Source organism: Chiloscyllium plagiosum, unplaced genomic scaffold, assembly GCF_037043375.1.
Source record: "Chiloscyllium plagiosum isolate Xiang-an unplaced genomic scaffold, Cpla_swu_hap1 HiC_scaffold_18, whole genome shotgun sequence".
Taxonomy (NCBI): domain Eukaryota; kingdom Metazoa; phylum Chordata; class Chondrichthyes; order Orectolobiformes; family Hemiscylliidae; genus Chiloscyllium; species Chiloscyllium plagiosum.
Genome location: NW_028270156.1, coordinates 15,641,688 through 15,655,189, shown reverse-complemented (window position 1 = coordinate 15,655,189; position 13,502 = coordinate 15,641,688). Strand labels below are relative to the sequence as shown.

At 41.0% G+C, this 13,502-nt stretch overlaps 1 non-coding gene across 1 annotated transcript; it reads right to left on the bottom strand.

Annotated features, from left to right (window-relative positions):
- Positions 1-4,390: 4,390 nt before the first annotated feature.
- LOC148146855 (U6 spliceosomal RNA) lies at positions 4,391-4,498 on the bottom strand. Its single transcript, XR_015760287.1, has one exon. It is a non-coding gene; the product is annotated as a U6 spliceosomal RNA (small nuclear RNA).
- Between the last annotated feature and the right edge of the window lie 9,004 nt (positions 4,499-13,502).

Below are 13,502 nucleotides of genomic sequence, written 5' to 3'. Positions count from 1 at the left end.
CCTCCTTTATATTTTTGGCCAGTTTACCTTCGTACCTCATTTGTTCTTCCTCATTTGCTTTATCCCACGCATATGCTCCCTATAATGTTTCCCAGGTCAACGCTGCGGAAGCTTATGGGGTGGTTTGGATCATTTGTCTGGCATTGTGGGTGGCCCCTCATCAAACTTACTAAATTGCAGTTGCCTCCAGGAGGGGGAGGAATTGATTTTCCAGACATCAGGAGGTATCAATTGAGTTCCCTGCTGTCCTTTGTCTGCGATTGGGTAGGTAACGATCCAAACTCAATATGGCTGGATATTGAGGCCTCCCAAGCAAAGTGCCCTCTTATTAACCTGTTGTTCATGGATAAGATGAGGACAGTTATGGACCACTGCCGAAACCCCATTGTCATTAGTACAGTTAAGGCATGGAGGGCGATGCATCAGAGTGAGGGTTGTTTATCCAAGAATCTGCCACTTACGCCTATAGTTGGCATGCCAGGGTTCTGACCAGGGATGTTGGACTCAGTGTTAAAACTATGGGCAGCGAGAGGAGTTTCTAGTTTGGGAGACTTGTTTGAGGGGGAGGTTATGATATCTTTTGAGCAACTGATCCGCAAATACGGGTTGCCCAGCAGAGACCTTTTCTGTTTTTTTCAGATTAAGGATTTCAGCCAGAAGAAGACTACGCTTCTCACAAAGCACTATAAGCCCAATACAGAGAGGTTGTTGCTACGTTCCACAAGCACCCTCTCGGTTAGTGCCCTCAATCGCCTGTTGGGTGGTAGGACCTGGCAGGATATTAAACGGTTATGAGAGGTCTGGGAGCAAGAGCTGGGAGTGGAGATCTCTTCTGAAACATGGGAGAACATATGGGAGAATACTCGAAAGATCTCAATCTGTCAGAGGACATGCTCTATGCAGTTAAAAGTTCTGCACAGGGCTCATCTGGTACCAGACGGTCTGGTGAAGTTTAAAAAAGGGGCATCTTCAGCGCCCCAAATGTAAAATAAGTGTAGGTACTCTTACCCATTGCTTCTGGACATGCCACAGGAGAGATAGGGAGGGTATTGAGGACTGAAGTCAAAGTAGACCCGATATCTCTCCTCTTAGGTCTACCAAATTTACCATGTTTAGACGGGCACGGGAAGAAACTATTTAATATTCTTGCATACTGTGCACAGAAGAATACTCTGATGAACTGGGTTTCTGAGAAACTGCCGGGTTTGCTGGGACGGCAGAAATTAATTATGGAGCACATTCCCTTGGACTTTTTCACAAACATGACAATTTTTATAAGACATGGCAGCCCACTTGAGTTATTTGGATATAGATTTATCAGTTATCTTAACTAGGGCGTTTGTTTAACCAGGATGATTAGATTTGTCAAGCCCTGGGCCCTGGAGGGGTCTCCTGAGTTAATACGGGTATGTATATAATGCTCCTGTTCCTTTGTTTAGGACCCTTGCGCCGAGCATAGCTGTTCTTTATTTTGTGGGGTTTTTTTGCTTTTCTTTCTTTTTTTAGTGTTGCTTTGCACAGTGTTAGGGTTTGCTTTGTATTATAGAGTAGGTTAGTAGTTAGTAGATAGTAGTTGTATTGTAATTTGTGTTTTTTTTTCTTTTTAATTATACTGATATTTGTGATTGATTGTTTTTTTCAATAATTTTATATGTTTATAAAGTTAAAAAAATTGCTAATAAATATATTTACAAAAAAAAAGGCATCTGGATGGGTATGTGAATCAGAAGGTTTAGAGGGATTTGGGCCAAGAGCTGACAAATGTGACTAGATTAGGTTAGGATATCTGGTTGGCATGGATGAGTTGGACCAAAGGATCTGTTTCCGTGCTGTACATCTCTATGACTGTGACTGTATGTACGGTACCATTAACTTGATGTCCCCGCTTACTCTTTACTCCTGTAGCTGCTCCTTCTTCTTTTCAAGTACTAAAAGAATTCTCCTAGGGAACAAAAATTGTTGTCAGAATCACTTAAGAGTTCAGAACATTGTACAATAACTACAAGCTCAAAGTAGCAGTCTGAGCAGAATCTGAACACTAATACAAGAAAACTATCTTGCCAGAATTGTGCAGCTTTTTAGTTGCCAGCACATAAAGATTGCTCTAAAATGACATGACTCCCTCTCATTAGTATCCTTACATACAGATAAGAAAGGGCACCACCTTGACTAGGACAACACATCCATCCTTGGTCAAGCCAAACAGAGACACGCACGAGAATTCCTAGAAGCATGGCATTCGAACCGGAAATCTATCAACAAACACATCGAGTTAGACCCCATCTATCACCCCCTGAGAAAAAGAACAGGAAATGACATCGCCACAGGAAATGACATCACCAACCCAAAGAAACCCAAACATATAAATAGAAAGCAAGAATTATCAACAGTGCTTCACCTGGAAGCCCACTGAAGATGTTACCTAGTAGGGTGACAAAATGTCTGTAAATGAACCTTCCAGCTCAGTGAACAAACCTACGTCCATATTCAGGACATTGGTGAGACCACTCTTGGAGCCATTGCTGCAGGCTTGCCTGTGATTTTGCATTGTAGTGTGTTATTTCAAACAGTAAATAATGAAGACAGATATAAACTCTTCCAAATCTTCACAGTTGTTTAGATGGAAACAGATAGGCCAGTCCCCTTAAAATACAGGAAATGTATTTGATCAGTGCACTTAGATTGCTCAGACATTACATCTCATGCAGAAAGTCAGTTGTCTTCAAAAAGCAGCTTATTATCAAATTCCAACAATGATATAACAGATCAACTGTGATATAATTGTGTAAATGTCTGAAATGCCATGTTTTCAATTTATGATTACTGTAACAAGTGTTGACAGCTATCCACATTTTTGTTAAAACATAATGGAATTTTTATTTGAAACACTACTGTCTATTTAGAAGAAATATAAATTAACAAGGTATGATAACACAGTTTTTCCCTCATTTTTTAAAAAACTTTGCGCCAAAGATTGGTTTAGTATTATTGTTGGCTCCAAGCAATGATACTCAATTTATCCTATACATTGATCCAATCATTCTTGTCTTTGTGAAATCTACAGCTGCATAAAACAGCCTTGGAAGCAACATATAAAGTGTAAATCCGTGTTCTTTTCAATATACATATAGAATCACAGTCAGTCATACAGCATGGAAACAGACCGGTCATTCCAAAACGTCCATGCCAACCATATTCCCAAACCAAACAAGTCCCACTTGCCTAAGTTTGGCCTACATTCCTCCAAACCTTTCCTATTCATGTACTTATCCAAATGTCTTTTAAAATGTTATAACATCGGTTGTACCTGCACCCACTACTTCCTCTGGCAGTTCATTCCACACACAAAGTACTCTCTGTGTAAGTTACCCCTCATGTCCTTTTTACATTTTTCTCCTCTCACCTCAAATATATGTCCCCTAGTTTTGAATGCTACCACCCTAGGAAAAAGATCCTTGCTATTCACCTTATTTATGCCACTCATGCTTTTAAAATCTCCATCAGGTCAACCTGCAAACCTTCTACACTTCAGTGAAAAAAACTGCCAACCTATCTTTATAACTCAAAACTTCCATTCCCAGCATCATCCTGTTAAATCTTTTCTGAACCCTCTCTAATTTAATAATATTCTTTCTACATTAGCGTGACTTGAACCGTACACAGTATTCCAAAAGAGGCCTAACCAATATCCTGTACAACCTCAATTTGACATCCCAACTCCTTTATTTCATTGCTTACAGATTTTAAGGTCAGTAAAAACCTCTCTTCCTTTTTACATGCTTGTAGAGATTCTTACTATTTGTTTTATGTTACTTAATAGTTTACTCTCACCCTCTTTATTGTTTTCTTGGTCATCTTCTACTGGTTTGTAAAACTTTCTCAAGATTTACCTCTGACTTACCTTAAGTGTTGTTCCAAATTCTGATTGATGTTCCGTTAATTTTACCTTATTATTTTGTGTTTTCTCCTTTAATCACTACTTGCCACTGTTTATTTAATGCTTGTATACTCTATTCCTTCCTGACCCACCGTAGGTAAGAAACCCAAACATATAAATAGAAAGCAGAAATTTTCAGCATTGGTTCGCATGAGGTCCACTGAAGATGTTACCTAGTAAGGTAACAAAATGTCTGGAAATGAACCTTTCAGCTCAGCGAGCAAACCTACATCCACTCTAGGTATGATTGTCAAAATAGTTGCCCTGCTATCTCCTTTGGATTTGCAAGTCTACATTTCCTTTGTCCCAAACTCTCCACCCTCAAATTGGTTTGAAGCCCTTCTATAATCCTAGCTATTTGATTCACCAGGACACCAGTATAAATGCCCCACGGATTGAAACATATTCCTACTACACCAATCTTTTAAGCCATAAATTTCACTCTTTGATTTTTTTTTAGTGTGGAAGTTTACAAACTCACTTGTCACCATTGTACAGGGGAACACGCTAATCTTCCCTGTCTTTTTCCAGTTTTACTATGTGTGGTGCTGAAATGAGCACCTTACCATACACCATTTTTTCCACGGCTCAGGAAATCCTATCACCTTGAAGGTTCTGCATTTTAGTTTAGTTCAAAACCTTCTTTCAAGTCCTGTCACTGTCATAATAGCAAGGTGGGTGACAACACCTGGATCTCTTCCTCTCCACTCCAAGTTCTTCTCCACTTTTACAGTATAATACAGGACAGGAACAGGCCCTTCAAGCCACCAATCCTGCGCTGATTCCTTATTTAGAACTGCTACTTACTGCTCATACACAGGTTATATCCCTCCGTTTGCCTCCCATTTATGTGTTTATCAAGAAACGCTTTAAATGTTGATAACATGTCTACTTCCATGACCTCCACTGGCAGTGAATTCCAGGCACTCACCAACCTCTCTGAAATAATTTTCCCTATAATTCTCCCCCAAACATCTTCCTCTCACCCTGTATCTGTGCCCTCTTGTACTTGACCTTCTCACTTGGGTAAAATCCTCTGGCTATCCACCTTATCTATGCCTCACCTATATCAAGTTGCCCGTCAGCGTCCTTCTTTCCAGCGAAAACAATCCGGGTTTATCCTCACAACTAAGACCCTCCAGACCAGACAACATTCTGTAAATCTTCTCTGTCTTGTACTTGACCTTCTCACTTGGGTAAAATCCTCTGGCTATCCACCTTATCTATGCCTCACCTATATCAAGTTGCCCGTCAGCGTCCTTCTTTCCAGCGAAAACAATCCGGGTTTATCCTCACAACTAAGACCCTCCGGACCAGACAACATTCTGTAAATCTTCTCTGCACCCTCTTCAAAATATCTACGTCCTTCTGGTAGTATAGAACATAGAACATTACAGTGCAGTACAGGCCCTTTGTCCCTCGATGTTGCACTTCCCTGTGAAACCAATCTGAAGCCCATCTAACCTACACTATTCCATTCTTGTCCATATGCCTATCCAATGACCATTTAAATGCCTGTAAAGTTGCAGGCAGTGCATTCCATGCCCCTACTACTGAGTAAGGAAACTACCTCTGGCATCTGTCCTATTTCTATCACCTCTCAATTTAAAGCTTTGTCCCCTAGTGCTAGCCATCACCATCCTAGGAAAAAGGCTCTCACTGTCCACCTGATCTAACCCTCTGATAATCTTATATGTCTCAATTAAGTCACCTCTCAACCTTCTCTCTAACGAAAACATCCTCAAGTCCCTCAATCTTTCTTCATAAGACCTTCCCTCCATACCATGCAACGTCCAAGTAAATCTCCTCTGAACCCGTTCCAAACCTTCCACATCCTTCATATGTGACCAGAACTGCATGCAATACTTCAATTGCAGCCGCACCAGAGTTTTGTACAGCTGCATGACTTCATGGTTCTGAAACTCGATCCCTCTACTAATAAAAGCATGCACACCGTACATCTTAACAGCCCTATCAAACTGGGTGGCAACTTTGAGGGATCTATGCACATGAACACGGAGATCTCTCTGCTCATCGATACTACCAAGCATCTTACCATTAGCCCAGTATTCTGCATTCCTATTACTCCTTCCAAAGTGAATCACCTCACACTTTTCTGCATTAACCTCCATTTGCTACCTCTCCGCCCAGCTCTGCAGCTTATCTATGTCCCTCTGTAACCTACAACATCCTTCAGCACTATCCACAACTGTACTGACCTTAATGTTGCCCGCAAATTTACTAACCTATCCTTCTATGCCCTCATACAGGTCGTTTACAAAAATGACAAACAGCAGTGGACCTAAAACAGATCTACTGAACTCCAGAATGAACATTTCCCATCAACCACCACCCTCTGTCTTCTTTCAGCTGGACCGCTAAATCACCCTCAATCCTATGCCTCTGTATTTTGTGCAGTAGTCTACCATGGGGAATCTTATCAAATGCATTACTGAAATCCATATACACCACATCAATAGCTTTATTCTCATCCACCTGTTTGGTCACCTTCTCAAAGAACTTAATAAGGTTTGTGAGGCATGACCTAACCTTCACAAAACTGTGCTGACTATCCCTAATCAACTTATTCCTATTATAATGATTATAAATCTTATCTCTTATAACCTTTTCCAACACTTTACCCACAACTAAAGTAAGGCTCACTGGTCTAGAATTACCAAAGTTGTCTCCACTCCCCTTCCTGAACATTTGCTATCCTCTAGTCTTCTAGTACCATTCCTATAGATAATGATGACACAAAGATCAAAGCCAAAGGTTCGGCGATCTCCTCCCAGGCTTCCCAGAGAATCCTCGGATAAATCCCATCCGGCCCAGGGGATTTATCTATTTTCACACTTTCCAGAATTTCTAACACCCCTTTGTGAACCTCAACCCCATCTAGTCTAGTAGCCTGTTTCTCTGTATTCTCCTCGACAACATTGTCTTTTTCCAGTGTGAATACTGATGAAAAATATTCATTTAGTGCTTCCCCTTTCTCCTCTGACTCCATGCACAACTTCCTTGATTGGCCCTAATCTTACTCTAGTCATTCTTTTATCCCTTATATATTTATAGAAAGCTTTAGGGTTTTCCCTGATCCTATCTGCCAATAACTTCTCATTTCCCCTCCTCGCTCGTCATAGCTATCTCTTTAGGTCTTTCCTGGCTACCTTGTAACTCTCAATCGCCCTAACTGAGCCTTCACATCTCATCCTACCATAAGCCTTCTTGTTCCTCTTGACAAGAGATTCAACTTCCTTAGTAAACCACAGCTCCTGTGCTTGACAACTTCCTCCCTGTCTGACAGGTACATACTTATCAAGGACACACGTAAACACCACATTTCTATTGTGCCCATCCCCTGCAGTTTCCGTCCCCATCCTAAATCTTGTCAATCGCATCGTAATTGCATTTCCCCCAGCTGTAATTCTTGCCCTCCGGTCTATACCTGTCCCTTTCTATCATTAAAGTAAACATAACTGAATTGTGGTTACTATCACCAAAGTGTTCACTGATCTCTAAATCTAACACCTGGCCTGGTTAATTACCCAGTACCAAAATTAATGTGGCCATACCCCTTGTTGGCCTATTTACATACTGTGTCAGAAAACCCTTTTGCACGCAATGGACAAAAACTGACCGATCTAAAATCCTTGAACCCTGTATTCCCAGTCAATATTTGCTAAGTTGAAGACCCCATAACAACTACCCTGTCACTCTCACTCCTATCGAGAATCATCTTTGTTATCCTTTTTTCTAAATCTCTGGAGCTATTCGGAGGCCTACAGAAACCTCCCACGGGGAGACCCCTCCTTTCCTAATTCTAATCTCAGCCCATACTGCCTCAGCTGACGAGTCCTCAAAGATCCTTTCTGCAGCTATAATACTATCCTTCATTAACAATGTCACACCCCCACCTCTTTTACCATCTTCTCTGTTCTTACTGAATGGCTACCAGTGCTGCACACAATATTTTAAATGTGGCCCATCTAAAGTTTTATACATCTGTGACATAATTTGCTACCTTTTATATTCCATGCCTCGGCTGATGAACGCAAGCGTGCTATATGCCTTCTTGACCACCTTATCCCGTGTTAATACCACCAGAGATCTGTATGCCCAGATCCCTCTGTATGTCAATATTCCTCAGGGTTCTACCATTTATTGTATAATTTGCACCTGAATCTGATCTTCCAAAATGTGTCACCTCGCATTTGACTGGATAAAACTCCATATGCCAGTTCTCTGCCAAATCTGTAATCTATTTGTGTCCTTTGACAATCCTGCACATTATCTGCAATTCCATCAAAATTCCATACTTACATTTTCCTCCAGATCATTTATATATTTACAACCAAACTTTTTGAGATATCCTTATCCTACATGCTACTGTTGTAGCAGCATATCATCCAACTTGCCATCGCTATTGTAATTGTTAGTTAAAATCATGCTGCTATCTCTGTTCTTTACACTTTATTGTATTATTTTTCTTCCTAACATGTTAACATCAGTCTTATATGTAAAAAAACTATTTTTAAAGTAAAAAAAACACTGGAAACCTCTACAAAAGCTGAAAAGCTTATTTTCACTTTTAAGATGAGAAATACTCACCAATTAACTGCTTTACTTAGGCCAAAATTCTTAATTAGGCTGCTCTGTCAATACATCCTTTGAAAATAAAGTTGCTCAAAGCTTGCAACTACAGAATTTAAAAATTGTTGAGTTAGCAACAATTTACAATCCAAATTAGGTTTGCACAAATTGAAGATTTCAACATTTCTTTACCTAGTAAATGCACATACTGGAGACAGTTATTTATACTGGTAATATGTTGTAAAGCTAATGTTTGAATTTGTGAATAAATCTAATATTGAAGGATAATTGATTTCGGCTCACCTTTTACTAATTTGCTGCAAGATGTTTAACAGCCTTGAACTCCTTTAGATCTTTGAAAAGATAACAAGGCTTTCCATCTCTTTTATGATTCCTGAGCTCCATGGTTGGTCACCCAAGAAGCATCAGTAATTTTATTGACATTTAAATGAGAGAACTTCCCCCTAAATCTACATACTTTGGCTGCTCAGACCAGAGATTCCTTGTCGATGTATCATGTCACGACAAAACTGGTGAACAGTTCACCGAATTGCAAGGTTTGTAGCTCAGGTTGAGGTTTAGGGTGTAGGTTTGCTCGCTGAGCTGTAGGTTTGATATCCAGACATTTCATTACCTGGCTAGGTAACATCATCAGTGGCGACCTCCAAGTGAAGCGAAGCTGTTGTCTCCTGCTTTCTATTTATATCTTTCTCCTGGATGGGGTTCCTGGTGATGTCATTTCCTGTTCGTTTTCTGAGGGGTTGATAGATGGCATCTAGATCTATGCATTTGTTTATGGCTGTTGTGGTTCTGTTCGCCGAGCTGGAAATTTGTGTTGCAGACGTTTCATCCCCTATCTAGGTGACATCTTCAGTGCTTGGGAGCCTCCTGTGAAGCGCTTCTGTGATGTTTCCTCTGGCATTTATGGTGATTTGTACCTGCCGCTTCCGGTTGTCAGTTCTAGCTGTCCGCTGCAATAACCGGTATATTGGGTCCAGGTCGATGTGCTTATTGATTGAATCTGTGGATGAGCAAAACCAATGTAGTGTACAAAATCCCATGCAAGGAGGAAATGAGGACTGCAGATGCTGGAGATCAGAGCTTAAAAATGTGTTGCTGGAGAAGCGCAGCCCCTCTCCGGCCTATCACCCTCACCTTAACTTCCTTCCACCTGTCGCATTCCCAACGCCCCTCCCCCAAGTCCCTCCTCCCTACCTTTTATCTTAGCCTGCTTGGCACACCCTCCTCATTCCTGAAGAAGGGCTTATGCCCGAAACGTTGATTCTCCTGTTCCTTGGATGCTGCCTGACCTGCTGCGCTTTTCCAGCAACACATTTTTAAGCTCTGATCTCCAGCATCTGCAGTCCTCACTTTCTCCTTGCATGGGATTTTGTACACTACATTGGTTTTGCTCATCCACAGATTCAATCAATAAGCACATCGACCTGGACCCAATATACCAGCCACTGCAGCGGACAGCTGGAACTGACAACCGGAAGCGGCAGGTACAAATCACTATAAATGCCGGAGGAAACATCACAGGAGGCTCCCAAGCACTGAGGATGTCACCTAGACAGGGGACGAAACGTCTGCAACACAAATTCCCAGCTCGGTGAACAGAACTACAACAACGAGCACCCGATCTACAAATCTTCTCCCAAAGTTTGTTTATGGAGTTCTGGTTGGAGTGCCAGACCTCTAGGAATTCTCTGGCTTGTCTTTACTAGGAGAAAGATATAAATAGAAAGCAGGAGACAACAGCTTCGCTTCACTTGGAGGATGCCACTGATGATGTTACCTAGCCAGGTAATGAAACATCTGGATATCAAACCTACACCCTAAAGTTCACCAAATTTTCTGAGTAACATATGAAAAGGAGTAGGCCATTCAGCCTCTTGATTCTGTTCTACCATTTAAGGAGATCATAGCTGACTTGTGGCCTCGTTCCATATACCTTCCATTTGTCCCCATATCACTTAATAGCTATACTTAACAAATATTGATCTACCTCAGATTTAAACATAACAACAAATCTAGCATCAACTGCCATTTGAGGAAGAGTTTCAAACCTCTACCACACTTTGTATCATCTCTACTGTATAGTCTAGCCCGAATTCTCAGACAACACCCTCTAGTTCTAGAATCTCAAAACAGTTGAAATAATTTATTGTTACCTACCATGTCTTTTCCTGTTAATATCTCAAAGACTTTGATCAAATCACCCATAACCTTCTAAATTCTAGGAAAAACAGGCCTAATTTGTCCAATCTCTGATGATTTAACCTCAGAGGTCCAGGAGTCAATCTTATAAACATACATGTACTCCTTCCCGGATTAATATATCCTTCATAGGGCCTTCTTGCCCACTGTTCTTCCTCCAAGTCCAAAATTATCTAATTAGGAGGTTCACTGTGTGAACTGTTACCTCTCTTTATACCTGTCTCCTATCATTGCTGTCACCTTGTACTAGCCTTTAACATGCTACACTTGCTCTCTTATCTTCCTCCTGACAATGATTTTGATTCAACATGTTCAAGTGACATAATTGATTCTTTTTCCTGCAACCTGGAGTATATATATATCCAATGAGTTAGTTTATTACCCCTCCTAATTACCTTCCAGGGATCACTGAGTTACACTTTTACACACTCATACTTTGTCTCCTGTTTGAAATCTTCCAGTTATAGCATTTTTGTCTGCCAGTCCCTTCTCCTCTTGTGAAGTTTTTAAATACCTGCATCTTTCTAGAAACAATGGCACATAATCCAACACTGAGATTTATCTTTTTGGCCTTAAAACTTATCTATCATCAATATAACGGTCCACTTATCTCATGATCATTGATCAATTTGAATGAACTAAACCTAGCAGGTTAATTTGGTGATTCATTAGGTTATTCGTATCTCTGGTCCTGAAAGGTGCAAATATTTACACAAAGGAAGAAACAGAAGCCTAGTGTCCGTATGACACCAGCCTTCAAGCCTAGTGTCGTTATGGAAGCTAGTTACAAAAAAAAAAGTGATTCCTGTAAGGAAAATACTTGTTTCAGAAAAGGGTCTTCCTCCTCCTGCCTGACTTCTGGCACAACATCCCAGCAGTTGGACAATGCCAGCATTGTCAATGCAGCAGTAGGCAGGGTGTCCATTCACATGATTTAAATACAGTAGATCACAGCATATAAGACAACACCACCATTTTGATATACAGGTGAAGCTCCATTTTCAGTCACAATGTGCTCTTTAGGAATAAGTAGTACTTGCCAATTGAACATTTTACTTACTAGTATTTAAATTGAGTGCAAAGATCAAGTAGGCAGCAAAGGATGTGTTCTGAATGTGTATAGGGAGGGGGTGGTTATAGTCAAAACGTGTAGTGCTGGAAAAGCAAAGTAGGTCAGACAGCATCCGTGGAGCAGGAGAGTCGATGTTTCAGGCATAAGCTTGAAATGTCGATTCGCTTGACCCTTGGATGCTGTCTGACCTGCTGTGCTTTTCTAGCACCACACTTTTTGACTCTGACTCTCCAGCATTTGCAGTCCTCACTTTCCCCTAGGGGGGTTATGACAAGCCTATACAAAGATCGCAAATGGAAAATGACAAAAATGGTAATCAACTGTACCATTCTTCACCGACATATTTGACATTTAAATTGATTGTCATTTTTCAATTAATTTTTCAAACCTTCAAAATTCAACTGATTCACCACTATCTGCAGTAATCTGTGCCCTGGAATTCTGGGATGGGGCAGATGTGCTCATATATAGTACGATACATAAATATCCTGCTATTTGTGATTAGTGTTCAAACAAGATTGGTCCTATTATCTGTACTTAAAACGTTCACCTATTTTTTCTCCCCCTCCTGAAACTGATAAATTATAATTTGACAAGGTCCCACAGTCAGATATACAATGATAGTTTTATAATTTGCAGGTATTTGTGAAATTATTTTACATTCAGCAGCACAAGGAAACCCCATAATGCACAGCAGGTTGCCTTAATCACTGAGTGGTACTGTCCTTTCCTCTGTAGCTAGCTAACAAAGCATGGCCCAGGGATCATAACTGGACTCCCTGATTTCCTATACTAGTAATAGAAATATTACATTCCCACATCTCATACCCTGTAAAGTTCTTATCTCTTTGCTGAAGGCAGACTTAAAAGATACTCTGACATGAAGTTGAGCTTCAGACCATTAGTTTGTTTTAAATGCATTTGCCTAGCGGTATTATCATTTTACTGTTAATTCAGAAACCAAGGTAATGTTCTGGAAGCACAGGTTTGAATTCAATAAAAATTGGAATTAAGAGTCTAATAAAGACCACAAGTCAATTGTCTGGTCTGGCCTTCATGTGACCCCAGACCCACAGCAAATGTGGTTGACTCTTAAATGCTCTGGGCAATTAGGAATGGACAATAAATACTGGCCTAGCAAAGAACACCCATATCTCATGAACAAATTAAAATATGTTTCCATGATTAAGACATATATTTCCATACTACTTGGATGCTGCAAAACTTGCACCCACACCTCCCCCCTTACTTCCCTCCAAGGCCCCAAGGGACACTTCCATATCCGCCACAAATTCACCTGCACCTCCACACACATTATCTATTGCATCCGCTGCACCCGATGTGGCCTCCTCTATATTGGGGAGACAGGCCGCCTACTTGCGGAACGTTTCAGAGAACACCTCTGGGACACCCGAACCAACCAACCCAACCACCCCGTAGCCCAACACTTTAACTCCCCCTCCCACTCCACCAAGGACATGCAGGTCCTTGGACTCCTCCATCGCCAGACCATGGCAACACGACGGTTGGAGGAAGAGCGCCTCATCTTCTGCCTGGGAACCCTCCAACCACAAGGAATGAACTCAGATTTCTCCAGTTTCCTCATTTCCCCTCCCCCCACCTTGTCTCAGTCAAATCCCTCGAACTCAGCACCACCTTCCTAACCTGCAATCTTCTTCC